The sequence below is a fragment of the Anas platyrhynchos genome, chromosome 1 (genome assembly GCF_047663525.1).
Source record: "Anas platyrhynchos isolate ZD024472 breed Pekin duck chromosome 1, IASCAAS_PekinDuck_T2T, whole genome shotgun sequence".
In the NCBI taxonomy this organism is placed as follows: Eukaryota; Metazoa; Chordata; class Aves; order Anseriformes; family Anatidae; genus Anas; species Anas platyrhynchos.
In genome coordinates, this window is record NC_092587.1 from 176454707 (window position 1) to 176472996 (window position 18290).

The 18290-nt window shown below is 40.6% G+C and overlaps 1 protein-coding gene and 1 long non-coding RNA gene across 9 annotated transcripts in view; one reads left to right on the top strand and one right to left on the bottom strand.

Annotated features, from left to right (window-relative positions):
- ENOX1 (ecto-NOX disulfide-thiol exchanger 1) overlaps positions 1-18290 on the bottom strand; it is a 365235-nt gene that overhangs the window by 218294 nt on the left and 128651 nt on the right. The window lies entirely within an intron of this gene.
- LOC119715554 (uncharacterized) lies at positions 11673-17072 on the top strand. Its single transcript, XR_005262742.2, has 5 exons — positions 11673-12007; positions 12643-12675; positions 13665-14673; positions 15240-15435; positions 16774-17072. It is a non-coding gene; the product is annotated as an uncharacterized lncRNA (long non-coding RNA).

Sequence of the window (18290 nt, forward strand, 5' to 3'; positions counted from 1 at the left end):
CTATTCTGGAAGCCTGTTGGTCAAATTTGCTAGCAATCACCAAACCCTTTAGGTATAAGAAGTACGAATGAGGATTACTATCCCTCCAGAATTGTGCAGACCAGCTAGTTTGCCAAGTATTGCTCAGCCCTGAGAAATAAGTGACTCGTCTGACAAAATGTTTCCAAGAGAACAAATACAGATAAGCTGCTCAACACAGTGAAGAGCCTTATATTCAGTGCAGTAGATGTTTCTAGTTCAGGCTGAAGATATAATTCAACAGTGTTAAGATAAACTCTCTCAGAGACACAAACATTTTAATATTCAACGGCAGATGATGCTCCTTGTGGATCCTGAACTCCCTCTGCCTTGAGACAACTGCAAGTGATGCTTACCAGGTTCCCACTGCATTGCACCAAGCATTGCCTACAACAGCGATCAACTATAGACCCAACAGCCTGATCCTGCCAAAGCAAGGAGATTGTCAGTGTGCACTGAGAGATGCCAGGAAGCGGCGAGCTTGTTAGAATTACTGGAAATGCTCCAAACTAAGCCATATAGGTACAAATGTACCTCTGCTGTAGACTTACATCCTTCCACAAAGGTTTCATAGCAGTCTCAGTATCGATAAAGTGTTTCACTACTCTGCATCACGTCCTCAGGTGTTTGGCACCCCCAAACATGACTGGGTTTTCAAAAGAGTTCAGTTCCTTCCTTGTTGCATTTTTCAAATGAAAGTAGCATCTTTCAACACCGTGGCACTCCCCACAGCTTCCTCATCAATATTTATAGAGAGGATTTCTGGATAGCTTAACCTTCTCTGCCGCATCCTTTTGAAACCCCTGGGTGCGCACTCAGAGCTCAGGGTGGAATCCAAACCTTTCTGAAAAATGGCTCCTGCTGTGACCTCCAGGCATATTTGAAAACAGTCAGGTAATCAGATATCTCCCCGCTGAAGCTAGTGAAAGCACGGCCATCTATTTCAGTGGAGGTAAGATACAGAAAGTAATGATTGTTTGGGATGAAAAGAAATAAATTCTGCTTTCCAAAGAGTTTGGTTTTAGCAGATAACTGTGGTATTTTAACCCTTAGCTGCAACCATTTTTGACATCTAGTGTAAAGCATTAGATATGTTATAGAGAAGACTTAAGGGGATTTTACCAAGCTCTACAAATCCCTGTAGGGAGGGCGCAAAGAGGCCGCAGCCAGGCTCTGTTCAGGGGTGCCCAGCGCCAGGCCAGGGGCAGTGGGCACCAAGGGGCAGGCAGGAGGCTCCCTCTGAGCACCAGGCAGCACTTCTGTGCTGGGCGGGCAGCTGAGCACTGGCCCAGGCTGCCCAGAGAGGCTGGGGGGGCTCCTCCTGGCAGAGCGGCACAAGGCGCCTGCACGGAGCCCTGCGCACCCTGCGCTGGGGGCTTGCTGGAGCAGAATACATTTCATGTCTGATGGTGGCTTGGCAGGGAAAGGAGATGAGGAGGAAGAAAAGAGAGTATGCATGAAAAGTTGTTAAATGTAACAAAGACACCATCAGACACATGACTGACAACCAACACAAAAGTTTGGTCAATAATTCAGAAAAATTGCATTGTGTTATTTTTTTTTTCTATTTAAGAACCCTGAATTACTAAAATAAGTAGGCTAATAAAAACACTTGCTCAGACTGCAGCAAAATTCAATGTCAACTTGTGAGCACAGGACCAGCTCAGGAATAACGGAGGCAGTGTATGAACCAGCAGGCACGTCCACTCTGTCCTGCATCAATAGGAATTAAATTCTGTTAACATTTAATCCATTGAATTTACTTTGTTGAAGTGAGATATTTTTTTAAATCTTCAAATATTTTTAAATGTGTGTACACAGCTGAAAGAAATCTCAGCATGAAATACAAATATTTATAAACAAAAGTCAAGCAGTCTCCATGTCTCAGCTCATTTTTCACTGCAAATTCTACAAACTGTGAGAAACATTTTATGTATTTGTAGCAAACTCAGAGACTTTTTTTTTTTTTTTCCTGCAACCATTTCAACATAACTTCATTCTCTCTCATCCTACAGGTCTGGATTAAAACAAAATCTATCATTCCTCCACCTGCACCAAGAATAAAGAAAAATAATATCAAAAATCCATTAGTCCTTAGCCCATTTCCAGGGATAAATTTCTGTGATTCCTATTTAATATAAGTGGTCTCATGATTTGAAGTTTGCAGTCCTCTTCTTCCCCCAGCTAACTACAGAGTTTTTCAGTGCTAGCCTGCATGGCAGACCCTCAGGGCCTGAAGCCAAGGAGAAGATCCCTTTTTAGACAACCCCTCCTCTCATGTAGACATGAGAGAAATAATTGCTGTGTATGCAGAGGAAATCTCAGCAAATTGAAAGTGAAATAGATGAAGCACAGGGGAAAAAAGAAAAAAAAAAAACTTTAAAGATGAGAATTCCACTTTTCTCTCCAACCTCCAGGGTAAAATATTTCTTAATAAGTTTCTTTTTACCTTTTAGTTGGTTTCCCCCTAAAGTTAACCACATCCAGCAACACCTCAGCAACTCAAATATTCATTTCCTCCCCTTGCTGCCCAGCCTGTCTCAAACATACATCACTGTGGGACGCACATGGTCTTTGGTCCATCATGGGAAACAGTGTTTACAAAAGACCCTGCGGCTTCCAACCATGAAAATGTCTACAGCACTACCTACAGAGGAATTACGACCACTATGAGGAAAAGGAAAACAAACAAACAAACAAACAGGATATGAGGAACATTTGTTTATATGAACACCCTTAGTCAGAGTATGAGAACTCCTAATACACAACAGACAAAAGAGTAGATGCTCAGAGAGCAGAGGAAGAAATGAGACTTGAAAGGTAACATTTTAAAATAAATCGTTTCTTCTTAGATCTGAATTAAACCCAGATGATCACTTCAAGTTAATATCGCAACATTGTGGAAAAAATGATTCATGTTTTAATTGCCATAATATTATCATTTACAAAAACTACAAATGAATGGTAAATCAGATTTTGTGTACATCCTGAACAAGCCAATTAGTACACAGACTATCTCCTGCAATCACTCTCTAGCCAATTGCTTCCCATAATTTTTTTCATAAAAATCGTCTGTGCTCATGCTTCTTAATGAAGCAGGTAACTAGTTTTGCATTTCAGTAATTTAGTTCCTTCAGCTAGAAAAGTTTACACATTTCAGATCATCCAATCTTCTACTGATTGACTTCCATGCAAATCAAAATATAAATTTTACTAAGCCATATTTAGTGCCAGGAGAATAGGCACTTAATATGCACATGACATTTAGACATGAGTGAAAAGTATAACGCTGTTTACGGATGGTATCAATAAAGCTCTCATGCTTTTACCTTTACAACTGCTGCAAAGCATGATCACTTGTGAGCATATGCGCTGACTAGGATGGCTACACCCCTAATAGAAACTGTCAGAATAACCAACTTCCTCCACACATTTGTCCAAAAGAAGAGAAATGCATTTGTTTTGACTGGCTTGCTAATATTTTGCAGTCTGCTTCCCATTCCCCAGATCTTCAAAAAAATAATCCTGTGGCTGGAGCTGTTTTTTTGAAATAGCACATTCTAAAAGGACTCCTCAGAAGTCTCATAGAAAATACATTTTGATTTTTGTAAATTAATTTACCCCAGAGGTCGCCAAATCCCATTCAGCAAGGAGACTGAAGCCAGTACCACATGTCCAATTAAAAGAGCAAGTCCAACATGCTTTGAGTATCTAGATGTATGTGATTAAAGTCCATAAGAAATTCAGCAGTCACATTTGTTTATTTATGCTTTCACATGTCAAAGTCTGAAAAACAAACAGCACTGCAGAAATCGTGATCTGTTCACAGATAAATGACAAAGAAATGGGGCCAGCCTAATAAATTATTTGTTCACTGCATATAATTCACCCTATTCTACCATGTCCTCAAGCGAATATCCCATTGCTTTCAGTCCATGGAACAGCTGTTGAACTGCCTCCTGGCTGTTTGCAGGAAGTTTCTTTGAATGAGGAGCAAGAATTAAGAACAAATTTCAAAACAACTGGAAAAAAAAATAAAAGTACTCTGTTCTTTAAAGGATCCTGGACTCGTTTTAACAAACTACAATAAATCACTTTTTCTTTGCATGGCAAATCTTCAATTTATGAAGTGCCCCATTTAGTATTATTATTAAAATAGACTTCATGCCTTTTAATTGGTTTCCTTATCAGTCCCAGAAAAACATTTTTTTAATAAACTGGGAATGGACTAACTTAACGTTGCTAATTTCAAAACCATGCTTTGCAGAGTAGAAGTCAGATGTAATTTGGCTTCTTTCAGCTTAGGCAGGAAGGAGGGAGACAGAAGAGAGTGAAAAATAAATGGAAAGAAAAACAAAAAAAAGAAAAATAAAAGAAGAAGAAAAGGATTCTTCTAAAATACAAACTGCCTGCAAGGGGGACAAACTGTGCCACCTTTTTCATCCAGAACAATTTCTTGGGGATGGTGGTTGTATTCCTAGAAGATGCAAGACCACAAGCAGAGCTGGGGCTTTGTGGGCAGCTCCTCAGATGAAAACACAGATGAAACCCCATTGAGGAAGAGCAGCAGAAGCAGGAGAGATGTTACATTTGCTCTCTTGCCCTCCTCTGCCTTACACCAGCTGTTCAGCAAAAGCAGCCTCCGTCCTTATGTGCTGGAGGGGGAAGCACATTTTGTGCAGAATGGGGTGCTTTTGGGCAGGGATAATGGTTTGCTCTTTGTAATTGAGTCAAATTCACCTGCTTTCCTGCCATGTTCTGCCATGGAGGTAAATGCAGCCCTCCATTGACCAGATAGCACTGGTTTTTCTCCGCAGCCATGAGTCTATTTTGGAGACTGGGAGCTCTGTATTCACTAGCTCTGGTTGTGTACCCTCAATCACACACCTGCTCTCAGCATTTAGTGGAAAAACTGGTCAGTTTTTTATCCACGCGGTTACAGGCTTTGCTAAGTGTTACCTCCTATTATTGAAGCCTGTCAGCAGGGTCTGTGCCTGCCTTCACTTTCAGGCTTTACGCAATCAGCTGTATAATGGCCATTCCCTGCTTTGAAAGTCTCACTGATTGAGGTATTATCCGGGTCCAAACCTCCAGGATTTTGCTGGGAAGAGGGGACAGCAGTGGGGAGCAGAGCTTGCTGTATGTGATTTGTTAAAACCACTACAAGAACCAGAGCACAGCAGTGTGTCCTGGCTCCAAGCAAGCAGTGAGCCTTGAATGTGCCTGGTGTATAGGAGCTGCAAATCTGGACTCTTAGGACACCCCCTGTATTGCCCAGCCATGATGATAAATGGCTTTTTCTGCAGCAATTATCATTGACCTTTTCATTCATTCAAAAAATAGCATCAAAGTGTTACAGATTTCTGAATACACAGGAAGGGTCCCACTCTGCCAGCCTTACTCCCTGCATGGAAAGATTTTAACATGCCTACATGGGACTAGAGGGCCCTTGTTAACATAGCTACACTTTTACTCCTTAATTTCAATTCTGTTTGGAAAGTAAGGAGTACAGGCTTTGTGTACTGAACCAGCTGAAGACCAGAGATCCCCAGATATTTAAGAGATCTGTGATGCTTCTACATATCCTACAAGATCTAAATAAATACCTAAAAACCCAGTTTCATTATTAATGAGAAGTTTCTGAGCTCTATAACATTCAGTATAATTTATTGTATTTTGCTGGATCATGAGAGTGCGCACAAGAGATAAGGACTCTTTGGATTCTGGCAGTTTTCTGAGGTTTGCAGGTTTTTTTCATGACACTTGGATTTTAATACTTATACTTTTTTCCTTCAGTCTGGAAAATGGCCCTCAGCTAGGGACACACTGTCAGCTTTATTCAGAGTGTCTGCAGTGGGCTCGTTTTTTCTAAAGAGGCTGGCTTTTCCGAGAAGTCAGATTTCTGCCCTTAGAGTGATACCTGAAAGAGAGGTAGGAGAAAGGAGGAAGAGGTGTGAAAAACTATTTCTGTTTCTCGGAGGGGATCCACATCTTATTCCTACTCCATCTCTGACTTCTCTACACTAACTAAAGGTGCCAGGGTAATGCAGCAGGGAGTAGGCACAGGGCTGCCCTGAAGGAAGCTATGGAGAGGACTCACACAGTGTTGGTGTTCGAGGTGAAGATGGACAGACCGACCATGCCAAGCCCTGCCAGAGGACAGGTAATGCACTGGTGCAATTTTAAAGACATTTCAGGGCTTTGTTACAGGAAACACCACTTCATCTCCTAGAACAACTCAGAACTGAGGCAGTGCATAGGCTCCCAAATGGACTGAGAATGATATACTCTACCTAAAAGCTTCACACTCTATTTCCATCCTTTCCTGTTAAAAATAAAATAAAATAAAATAAAATAAAATAAAATAAAATAAAATAAAATAAAATAAAATAAAAATATCAAAATCAATACAATAAACATTCATTTTGCCGAGTAGCAGAACAAATAAATAACTTATTCCAGTCACCCAAACGAGTGCATGTGCAGGCCAAGTACATACACTTGCTTTTCACAGAATCAAAGAATGATTCTAGGTTGCTCAAACTTGAAGCTAAATGGAATGGCACAGGACAAGGCTAACAGAATGAAATTTAATTTTTCCCTGACATGTAAAACTGCCAGTGTTTTCAAGACAAATAATCCCAGTTGGTGACATCTGACTCTCATATTTGGAACGATATATAGCAAAGAATTCATCAGACTTCGTCCTGCATTTGGTTTGGGATTTTTTTTCCCTGTTAAGACTTAGGGCAAAACCAAATGCTGCTGAGTCTTAGCTTTAAAAAATGAAAATGTCAAGGTTGGAAGTGAAGTCCAAGTCTATTGCAAAGGTTTCAGAGCTGCAGGGTAAAGAAGAAATGTAAAAAGAAATGTAGAAACAATATCTTGAAGTAGAAGCCCCTGGCACCTCCCCCCTGAAAGACTACACCTGAAGAGCTGGGGGTGGGTTGGAGTAGGGTGTCTCCTTGCTATCAAAGCAGAAAGCCCTGCATTGGCTACATGGGAATCTCGTTATAATACATGTATATTACCACTTAAAACTGAACAGGTCAAGGATTAGAAATAGTTTTAATGGTGTATTTCTTACAGGACAAACACTCTTGTAAATATTAATGAAAAAATCTATTTGATGCCTATTTGGTGGCCTCTATCTGTTTTTTTTTACTGACACGTACCTGTATCACAGAAACATATCATGGCTAAAGAAGTGAACAGCCAAGGGATGCAGTTACCCTCTCCTATCACACAGAATGGCCCTACACAATATTTTAACATGTTGCTGAGCGGTAACACAAAACACATGCTGCATCACCTGCAGTGAACTGAAACACAGCCTAACAAACTCTCCGTTACCAGGACTTATCTGTCAGCAACATGAAATCAGGGAAACTGGTTCATCCAAGGCACTAGCCTTAAAACCAGATGACATCTGCGATCACACCCACCACTGCAAACATCTTCTCCCTAAGTCACCAACAAATGTTACCAGTGTCACATCAGATTAATTCAAGTTTAAATGTCAAGGGCAACATTTCTCACACTGCTGCATCCCTCCGCTCCCACTGATTTTGTCTACTTGCTCACTTTGAAAGGTATTAGAGCACAAGTTTATTAAGGCTCCATAGAAACTGTACTTAAAGTAGCAAGGTTAAATCAGAGTTTTCAGACTTCTGTGAAAAATAATTCATGGCAGATGTAATTATGAATTTCTAAACAAGCAGGCTGGTGATTTTTTCCTCTGAGTAATCCACTGTTTTACATTTCTAAAGATTCTACCTTCATAAAAGTCCTCATGTTCAGCAAGTGTGTCACGTATGTGCAAAAGAATGTAAACCAGACTCATTCCTATTCTGCTGCAAATAAAAACAAGTATTAACCCCGTGGCTGTATTTATGCTGCAAGGTAGCACTTGCTCCTTAACAGGTGCAGCTTTTTCCCTCTTAGAGGAGGGATCACAAATCTCTGCTTTTTCAGCTGGCATGGTGGTTAAAGCTCAGCCCTGCGCACCTTGAAGTCACTTGATTTCAAGACACTTGCAGAACTTCCTCGTCACATGCGAGCAGGTTTGTGCCTCCCCACAAAGCGCTGTGCCACTCATACAAAAAAGCAAGGAGTGGGCCTCAGGCAAGGGTGTGTGACAAATTTTAATGAGATAAGTGACTTGGAAAGAATACTTGGAGCTCAATTAGAGTGAGCATCTACTCGGAAAGAGTGGCTGTGTTATACTGTACAGCTTCCCCCCACCTCCCAGATTCATGTCCTGTAGCACTGTGATCAGTTTTTCCACCTTTGGCAAGGATTTTAGTTGATTTTATTGTTTGCCTTGGGGAGATGAGGTTGTTTGGGTTTTGCTTCTTAAATTCCTGCACGCAGTTCAACAGGCCAAACAGGCCAAATTGGTCAACAGGCCAACAGGTCAACAAGCCAAATTCTGTTTTATTCTAGGATTTGAGAACATCCCTCATTTCTTTCAGTTTTCTTCAGTATTTACAAATGCCATGCCAGTGACTTCAGTAACAAGAGAGAGAAAAGGAAGGTGCAGCAAACTGAATGAGATGTGAGTAACTGCCAAACCATAGGCATTGGAAGCAAACTATCCACGTGCACATAGGCCAAAGGGCCCAAATAATAAAAAAATAAAATAAAATAAAATAAATAAAATAAAATAAAATAAAATAAAATAAAATAAAATAAAATAAAATAAAATAGAAAGGAACAATTTCCCAGAGCTTAAGAATCTCCTCCCCTCAAAGAGTTAGAGCTAGAGAGCACAAGCAAGGAAGTGAAAAAGTGAAATCCAGAGGTGTCAGTATCTGAACTCTAATAGCCCATTTGAGCATATCTAGCCCACATCAAAGCTGTGCTTTGCTGCTTCTGATGGCTGAGCTGTCTGGAGTGAGCCTACTTCAGGCTGACCCACCCGAGATACACTCCAAGCCCTGCCTGCCCTGTGGACATAACCAGGATTTTGCAGATTCCTTCCAATTATCATCTCTCAGGAGCACCTCTCACTCTCAGGCACGCTTTTAAATTCTTATCTGGGCTCTCATCACCTCATGTCTCAATTACTGCGACATCCTTTTCCTGGCCACTGACAAACTCAGTCTTGTCCTGATGGTGTATTGATCCACAATGCTGCTGCAGGCATCATTCCCTCGTCTCACACTCTGCTGTCTTTTTGTTCATCTTCAAGCTCCTTTTCCCTGTTACACCAAACAAGCAACCGGTCTTCACTTTCAAGGACTCTTCCACCTTACTGCTCATTTCATTCAGATCAAAAGGTCAACTCGCACACCCAGATAGGCCATAGTCCCTGCTGCCACTGATCGCTTGCCAGCTTTTCAATGAGGTGTCTGTGTAGTGTTTCTGAGCCTCATCGCCACATTTGTGAGAAAGCCTCTGCAAAATTGCAATACCGCTTTTTTGCAGCCCCTCAACACTCTCTTCAGAAGTACCTATTCATCAAATAAAAGTCTTGCCAATGGTTATGCTGCAGGTGGGCTCCAGTGGCTGTTTGTGGGATCTTTCTGCTAAGGGTAATTGTATAAAGAAGGAGATGCCATGACATCAGAAACTTCCAGAAACACCAATCGAAGCCTCTGCCTAAAGCAACCAAGAACAAGTTGAGGTATTCCATCCCACAAATTTTAGTCTAATATGAGCTCCTTGTAAGGTCTTTCAGGTGGATACCCACTTTCCCTTCTCTGTGCAGCACCTACCTACATCGTTTCCTTGTCTCTGACTGACACCCTACAATAATGCAGCAGAAAACCCCCAACGGGTCTCTGATGAGTTGCCATACACACACAAAAAAAATCTAATAAAGAAACTAATCAGCCATAGCTGAGTGAAGCATAGTGTCATAGATGAAAAATGGGCAGGAGACAGGATACAGGAACCTTGTTTAATCATTAGTTTCCATCTTTGAACAAAAACAGTTTACAGTTCTTTGAGATTTCCTCTTCTCTTATAGCATTCCAAAAATATATTACAGAACAGGAAAGCATGTGTAAGATGAGGACTGTAAGATAATGAAAGTGGCACATAACTTACATTTATCATCTGAGAAGCTTGTGAAGAGCTTAAGAGAGACCTAAACTAAGGTAACACAATAAAAACAGAAATGTCAATGCTAGTAAATGCCAAGTAATACATACTGGAGGACACGGTGGAAGTGCCAGCATACATTGGCATATATGGCTCAGCATTAAGTGGCTCAGTTTTCAGACCAAGGTGATTTTTCCCCTCCATACAGCCCTCATGAGACCATGTTTAGAATGACGTGGACAGCTTTTTGCCTCCCAGTACAAGAAAGACAATTGGAAACTGGAGTGAGCCCAGTGGAGACCATTACCCAGTAAACATGGCACACAAGTGGTTGAAGGAGATGGACTGGAGCAAGAGTGAAGCCAGACTCTCTTCTTGGGGTGTGTGGTGAAAGAGTCATCAATCACAAGATTTGCCACTGGAAATTCCAACTGAACACACAAAATGATTTCTTTCTAATGAGAGTGATGCAGCAGTGGCACAAGGGCCCAGAGAGGCTGCAGTATTGCCATACTTATAAAGTTTCAAAACTCAGTGGGACAAAGGCCTTGGGGGCCTCAACTAAATTAGATACTAGCCTTTCCACATCAATTATTCCATGAGTTTTTGAACTTGGAAAACTTCTACAGACAAATCGATATGAACCTCTGGTCTCTCAGAATTAAGATTAAAAGATTCAAAAAAGCTTTAGATAGATACGTCTTACTGGAGGAAGTCCAAGGGGCCACAAAGATGATTAAGGGACTGGAGCATCTTTGGTATGAGGAGAGGGTGAAAGAGGTGGGACTTTTCTACCTGGACAGGAGAAAGCTCAGGGTATCTTATCCATGTGGATAAATACCTGAGGCAGGTAAAGAAAATGGAGCCAGGCTCTTCTCAGTGATACCCAGGAACAGGACAAGAGGCAGTGAGCACAGCCTGAAATGCAGGGAATTCTATCTCAACATAAAAACAAACAAAAAACAACAAGCCCACACTTTTTTACTGTTAGGGTCGTTGAACACTGACATGGTTGCCTAGAGAAGCTGTGGCATCTCCATCCTTGGAGATATTCAAAACCTGATGGGACACAGCCCTGAACAACCTTTTCTGGTTAACTCTGCTTTGAGGAGAAGGGCTGGACCCGATGTCTCCAGAGGTGTTTACCTTCAACCTTCCTGTGATTTTTATATATTAGACAACATGACTGTGAAGATTCTATGTTTATAACAAATTTTGAAATAGGAATATATAAGACCTCATGTTTCCTGTGTCTAGCATGAACTCTATGAACTCTTACAGGAAATTTCTTAGTTCTTTTCTGACTTACTTCACCCCCTTTCCCAGACACTTTTATGGTCAAGAGAGAACTAATGCACCCCCAAATTATGTGTCAGTTCCTGTGATCCTACAAAAATTCCTTCATTTTTCCCCTTCTCCAGAAAGTAGAGTGAGGCTGAGCCTGGGAAGGCTGACATCTGGGCTCCAGAGAGATTTCCCATCAGCAGGATTCCCAGAGATGTGGACAACATAATAACAGAAAAACTTTCACGGTCCACTTCTTCCCTTCACAGTCACGTAGCTTCCTGCCTCCCCCTCGCTGCTGCAGCAAGTGCTCACACAGAAAAACAGCCTTTGGAGAGGAATGTAAGTTTAAGTAAACATATAGCTGCAAATTCAAGGTCAGGAGAGTGTTCGTAGCCACCTCTCCATCCTCTCCCACAAAGTGCTTCATGCACCAGGAAAAATCAGGGCAAGATTGCACATGCCTGAGTGAGTAGATTATGATAGGAAATGCTGGCTTATCTTCTGCTTTACAGCAACACACATTACAAATTGTCTGGCAGCTACTCACTCATTCACTCTCTCTGTAAATAACTATTCAATAAAATCTGATAGAACCGTGCGAGGCACCAAAGCCTCCCTGTGATTTCCTCCATGCAACCGCCAGGCTGGAAAATCGGTGAGTCTCAAGGGCAAACTGCATGTGTAGGTGGGGAGAGGAGAGACTGGTGGGTCCTCCTGAAGAAGTGCTGTTTCGGTCAAGTCAAATTTGTCTGCTTGCTTGATGTACGTTATTATTATTCGCTATTATTATTATGTCCCTTTAGGTGACTGGTTTGTCTGTGTTGCTGACACAGAGACCAGTTCTGCATCTCCAGGACTGACGAGAGGTCAGGGCTGCACAGCAGGAAGGATGTGTGGCTTTCTCTCCCCAAACCTTGGCTCCACTCCAGACCTGCCAGAGCATCTCTCCCAATCCCTGGGAATGCTGGCGCCCCAGAGGCGGCGAGAGAAACCTGTGCCTGTTTGCTGCTCTCAGACAGAGCAGTCATTTGTCCCAAAGCCCAGAGCCTTGGGCAATCTCTGGTGTATTTGCTTGTATTAGAGAATGTGTTAATTATGGTAATAATGCAACTAATATGGCTTAGAGAAGCAAGTCTCAAATGGTGCTTACGATTTCCTGCTTTTCCTTTGTATGCTGCCTAAACAAGCAGTTGATTAGAAATCAGCAGAAATTTAGGTATTTATGTATTTAATTTTTGTTAAGTGGCCATTTACATTTCATGTGTCTGCAATTTTTTCTCTCTTGCACAGATCAATTTTCTCTACCTGGAAAAGGGGAATAAGGTAATTTGACACCTGCAATTTTCTGTGTTTACTGCAGCTTTTCAGATTGTGTCATAATTATACATATTTTCTAATTATGAAATCAAAATTTGGAAGAAGGCCTCTTATGATAGGGTAGAAAAACAACTGGATGTCCTAAGTTGTCTTTCTGTCACTCTTAGAAACAATAATAGAGTTGTTCCCTCCGTCCTAAATCACTATTCTGTGCTGTTGACCCAAAGGTGACATCTACTGTCTTTCCTGCCCATGAACCTCACCTTCAAGAAACAATTTTTTTGTCAATTTTTTTCTCACTTTTCCACTCTCATCTACTTTTCGACATAGCCAGAGGAGGAGACAGAAGACAGTTATTACAGTTATTGCAGTGAGAAAGCAATTGTGTCTGTAGTCACTGGGAGCAAACACAAAGCCCCACCACACTCAACAAAGCAGGATTAAGAACAGATCTTGTCCTGGAAAATTAAGCATTGCCATCATGGTCTCTTATGCTTCCTTGTCTGAGTGAGGGACTTGGAAAGCATGCTCTTGACACAATGTTTCTTGGTGGTTGAAAGGGTAAGGACTGACAAGGAACTACAGTAGTTTAGAATTAATGTCCACGCAGTTCCAGGGTGTGGAGAGATGCTAAGAATGAGAAAAAGAGCAATTCAGACTCTCAGGAAAGGATAACTCCCTCAGCAGAACAATATATTTCTTAACCACTGACATCCATTGACCTCCTTCCTTTTAGCCTATAAATCTTGCCAACTATCCTGACCCATAGAGACCTTTGATGGAAATACAGTAATTTAATTCAGACGTAATCCATTCTTTAATGATAGAGCATGCGGAAAAAGCTTACATGGGCTTCCCTGTACATGTAATTAGTAGATCAGAAGAATAAAACAATTAATTTCTCTCTGACCAGTTCAAGGAGATAAATGTTTGTTTAATCCAAATTAAAATGTTCCTTTTTTTTTTTTTTTTTTTAATTTTGTTCCTTCTTCCAGCCCAAACAATGGCACGTGATTAAAGCTGAACAAGAAGCTGTATTCGTATCCCACAAATGCTAATTAAAAGAGAACCAAAAGAAACTGTAGTGGGGTGAAATTACTGATTTCAGTTGTTGAAGACTTTTGTGAGGAAGCAGTAACAACTACCCCTGCCACAATAACAGCAGGTAGTCTCAAGCTTTGGGAACTCAAGGGAAAACATGGCAAAATAAGCGCTGAAGTCTGCAACCTGCCATTTGCCATCACATATATCCAGTGAGCACCTCAGCACAAATCAGCCAGGGTTCCCGGTACAGGCATTTAATTGCAGGTTGTGAGCAGAAAAGTCCATCCTGGATTAGACAGATCTTTTCCTGGTAGAAATTGCATGGCAACTGCTATGTTTTTCCATGCCCTTTTCTTTGTCTCTGAGGTGAACATCCTTTTCTACCAAATGCAGAGGTGAATGCAGCTCCATGCTGGCCAAGAGGACCAGGCAGCTCTGATTATGTGGCACAGTTCAAAACCTTTCCCTTCACTGGACAGCACTGATTGGGATGCAGAGACAGTGTCCTTCTGGAGTCTAGTGTATCTATGTTACAACTGAAGACAATGAGGATTTTCTCTGATGAGAAACTCATTCCCGCACACTGGCCAGTTCTAACAGTGACCTCTAAATGCTAAGAGATGAAACAATGTCTTTGGGAGCTACAGTCTCTTCACCTCACATGAATCTTAAATTTGTTCTTCTTGCAGGAAAAAGAACAAAAAAGATTCAAAAAAAAAAATATCTATGTAAGTAATTTAAAGTATCTTGTCAGGAATTTGTGCCACACATTCCTGGGATTTTGGAATTGGTGCGAATGAACAGGGAAGGAGTGAGATTGAAAATTATTTTAAAGGCAGTACATTTTTTAAAAACATTAGCATGAAGCACGTGTGAATGCAAAACAGCTCAGACCAAGCTGCACATGAAAAGTGAAATACAAAGAAATATCTTCTAGCCATTTTGGGCAGCAGTTGACAGGTAAGATTTTCTGTAAAAGGGATGACAACATTGACCTTTAGAAAATTATCACCAGATAGCAGAGAAAAGCTTTCCTCTGTTTTTCCTGGGGGACGATGAGCTGCACACAGACAGGATGCCAAAACAAGACAAAAACCTGGAGGTATTTTTAAGTGTGCTGGGGAGCTACATACACCCTGAGATGATCAGCTCTGAAATAAAGCTCTAGGAATACAGGAGTAACACGCTCGTGAAATGTACTGATTATTACAAACACCAGCACTCTCTGCAGAGCCCTGCCTACAGAAAGGGCTCCATTAATTCATGTTAATGGAGTCGCCTCTCTCCAAAGGTGATTTTCGGGCAGACTGACAAATTAAAGGGGAGATTTGTCCCCTGACACCAGAAACCTTTGGCTGCCTGCACACACAAAAAGCAGGAGAGAAGCATCCTAAAATTACAACTGGTAGCAACCTCTTGTAACAATAAGCAGGCAGGCATACAGATTTCAGGAGAAATTATATTAATTACTTGTACATATTCTGCTTTACAGATGAATTAATGTTTCCCTTTTATGTTTTCCATAGCTCTAGCAATCCTCATGGCCTTTAAAACACAGACACAAAACGTCACCCGAACATCCCATGTCAGCAGAGAATGACAAAGCCTCATCTCAGGCAGGGATGGCACAAAGGACTTCTGACACCTGACTACCTGACTACTGAAAGGAAAGAAGTTCTGAAAAGTATTCTCATTTATCTTCTTTGCTCCTTTTCTTTGCAGGTATCTTAACGAGTAAGAATTCTTTTTTTTTTTTTTTTTTTTTCCTCCTTTTGACGAGAGGCTTGTCTAAACCTGCCCTTTACAGAAGCATGGCAGAAACTAGTTGCTATGTGCGCTGGTACCAGTGACCCCTTGTGGAAGCAGATTATCTTCTCTTGGTTCATAAATCTACCTGTCAACCCTACCTGGAGAGCAGACAACTCATCAGTATGGATTACTGAAACCACTTGCTGGAGAAATAAAGCTACAGCAAGATAGATTAAAAAATAAAACAAAGATCCCCCTTGGGATGTGACAATTCCTTTACCCCAGGCATAGAAAAAAATACAACCTTGAAATGGGGAAAAGTGATCTGCAGAACCAGATACTGAGAAGAGAAATGCAGGAAAATGGCAAAGGAGCTTCAGCGATGATGCTTGATCCAATCTGGTTCAGAGCACAGGTTTACTTTATGGCTCATATTTATCACAGCCAACAATGCTGAAACTGTACATTTCAAGGTTGCATCTATATTTCAATTTATAAATTCCTGTGGTTAGGGGATTTAAAATTCTGCCATAAAATCTTGGCCAATGTGACCACGGGCCAAGGGCACTTTTCTCCTGTTAATACAATAACAAAACATTTTGCTTATGGCATCAGTGACTTATAGGTGGATTCAAAAAACAATTCAGGAAAAAAAATTAATCAAGGAGTGGTTTCCAATGTAATCTACAAATTTGAAACTGTTTGTCCAAATGCTTGTTAGTAAAAAACAATTTTGATTCATGCTATGGTGCAGTAACTAGCAACAGAAGTTATTTAAATAGGTTAAAAGCACATTTATTGTAGCACTTTTTCCTGTTCCTGCACACCAAGTTTTTGAAATTCCAGCTCATAATGCATAGCTCTGTAGTCCTCTAATGGAGAAATTCATCTAGCCCTGCTCAGCTAGAAGGACAATGGCCAATTAAAGAAGCTACTCTTTGGGAAGGACAAAAGATTTATGGAGAAAAAGGATGGTCTGGGTATGCAGTCTGGGCACATCCAGCTGACCCTTTCTGTCCATCTAAGACAGTTGTTATTTTCCCAGCAGTATATGTGCAGATACATAAAAATGAAATTTTTAGTGTATTAATTAACTAAGAATGGCTAAATATATAGCTCCAGGGCTGTATGTGCTAACTCAGCACAAATCCAATGCCTTTCATAGGCCTGTTAACTTACCTCAGCCAACATTACAGCCTGTACAACTACAGACAATCTCAGATTTCCTGACCTTTTCAGTCATTGTGATAATGTTAACATAAACTTACAGGAACTGTCATTTCTCTTTCTGAAAACCCTTTTTCTCTTTAGATTGCAGGATCCTGAATCACAGGGAAAAGAAGGCAGATTTCTCAATTGCCTATAAGAAAATGACACCTGAGGCCAGCCTGATGTATGCAGGGACATCTACTATATCTGAAGGGAAGCATTTGGTTCCAAGGGCTGATAAATTACAAGTTTGTCTTAATAAAATTAAAGCATTGGTTTTTACCTATATTCTTCTTCTTAAATTTCAGGAAAGGAAGGAAGAAAAAGGAAGGAAAAGGAAGGAATGGAGGAAGGGAGGCTTAGAAAATTATTCCCTTTAAAAGGATTCTCTTTAATAAATATTAGTAATAAATAGTTCTCCCCATCTACGGCGTCATTGTCAGGAGCTTCAGGAGCTTCTTAAAACCAACAGACTCATGCCTGCATTTAGTTTGTATGGTGGACAATAATAATTTTACCTCATTTTACAGAACTGAAATACACTGAAATGTTATGCTGCTTGCAAGGAAACATGTCAAAACCACAAACTGAAAAATGCAACTAAATGCTGCTGAGCTCCACCAACTCATGCTTACATGTTATCACTATCTCCACAAAAGTGTTAAAAACACCTACTCCTAGATGATAATCTTAAATGATTGGTGATCATGCAGGGAGAGGAGACATATATAGACCTCACTAGAAAAAGTTAAGGTAAGAATTAGTTGTGCATTGGTGGCCATGGTACCAGCCCATTTTGTGTTCTTGCTCCAGAGCAAAAATAAACTAAAATATTTCACTGTTTCACTGAGGAATCAGCTACCCCATATTACTTTACAGAGTTTTACATGAACTCATTTCATTTATGGGGGGTAAAGATACACATGTCGTATCCTACCCTTTAAACATGTTTGTAGAAATATGTTCAGCAATAGTAACTGTTTGCCACTATACCAATGTAAATGCAGTCCTGTAGGTTGTTTCTTTAAATATATATATATATTAAATAATAATAATAAAAAAAAAAATCATTGAAACAGCTCCCTTAGCATAATTTTATCAGCTTAATTCAATCCCATTTTTAAGCTATTGACCTTAAATTCAGATCAACCCCAAAATAAAAGGCGTCTGACAGAGATGTTTGTACTGCATTTCACAAAAAGGAAAGAACATATAAGCCAACAATGGCAAAACAGAGCTCAACAGGATGTCCTTGCTTTGAAAATTTCATCCCTAATGTGCATTGATGCACTTTTATCTACAGTCATCTTTTTTAAGGGATTCAATCTTAAAAAACCCTCCTCTTACAAGCATCCTGACTAGTTCATTGGAAAAGCCCATGAATATAAAGATATCTTATGAGCAGAGGCTGGAAGATAGGGCATTTATATATTATGAGCTTGGTCTGTAAGCACAGCAGTAGACATCTGATTTACCTCAGCTCCTACACTAATACTAGCCAAATAACACAACCAGATAAGTGAGGGGAGCGATACTGACACACCGGTTTATCTCAGATTTTCTCCTGCTAAGGCCTAGTCTGGACAGCTTGCCTCACAGCTAGCTGGGACTTGCACGAG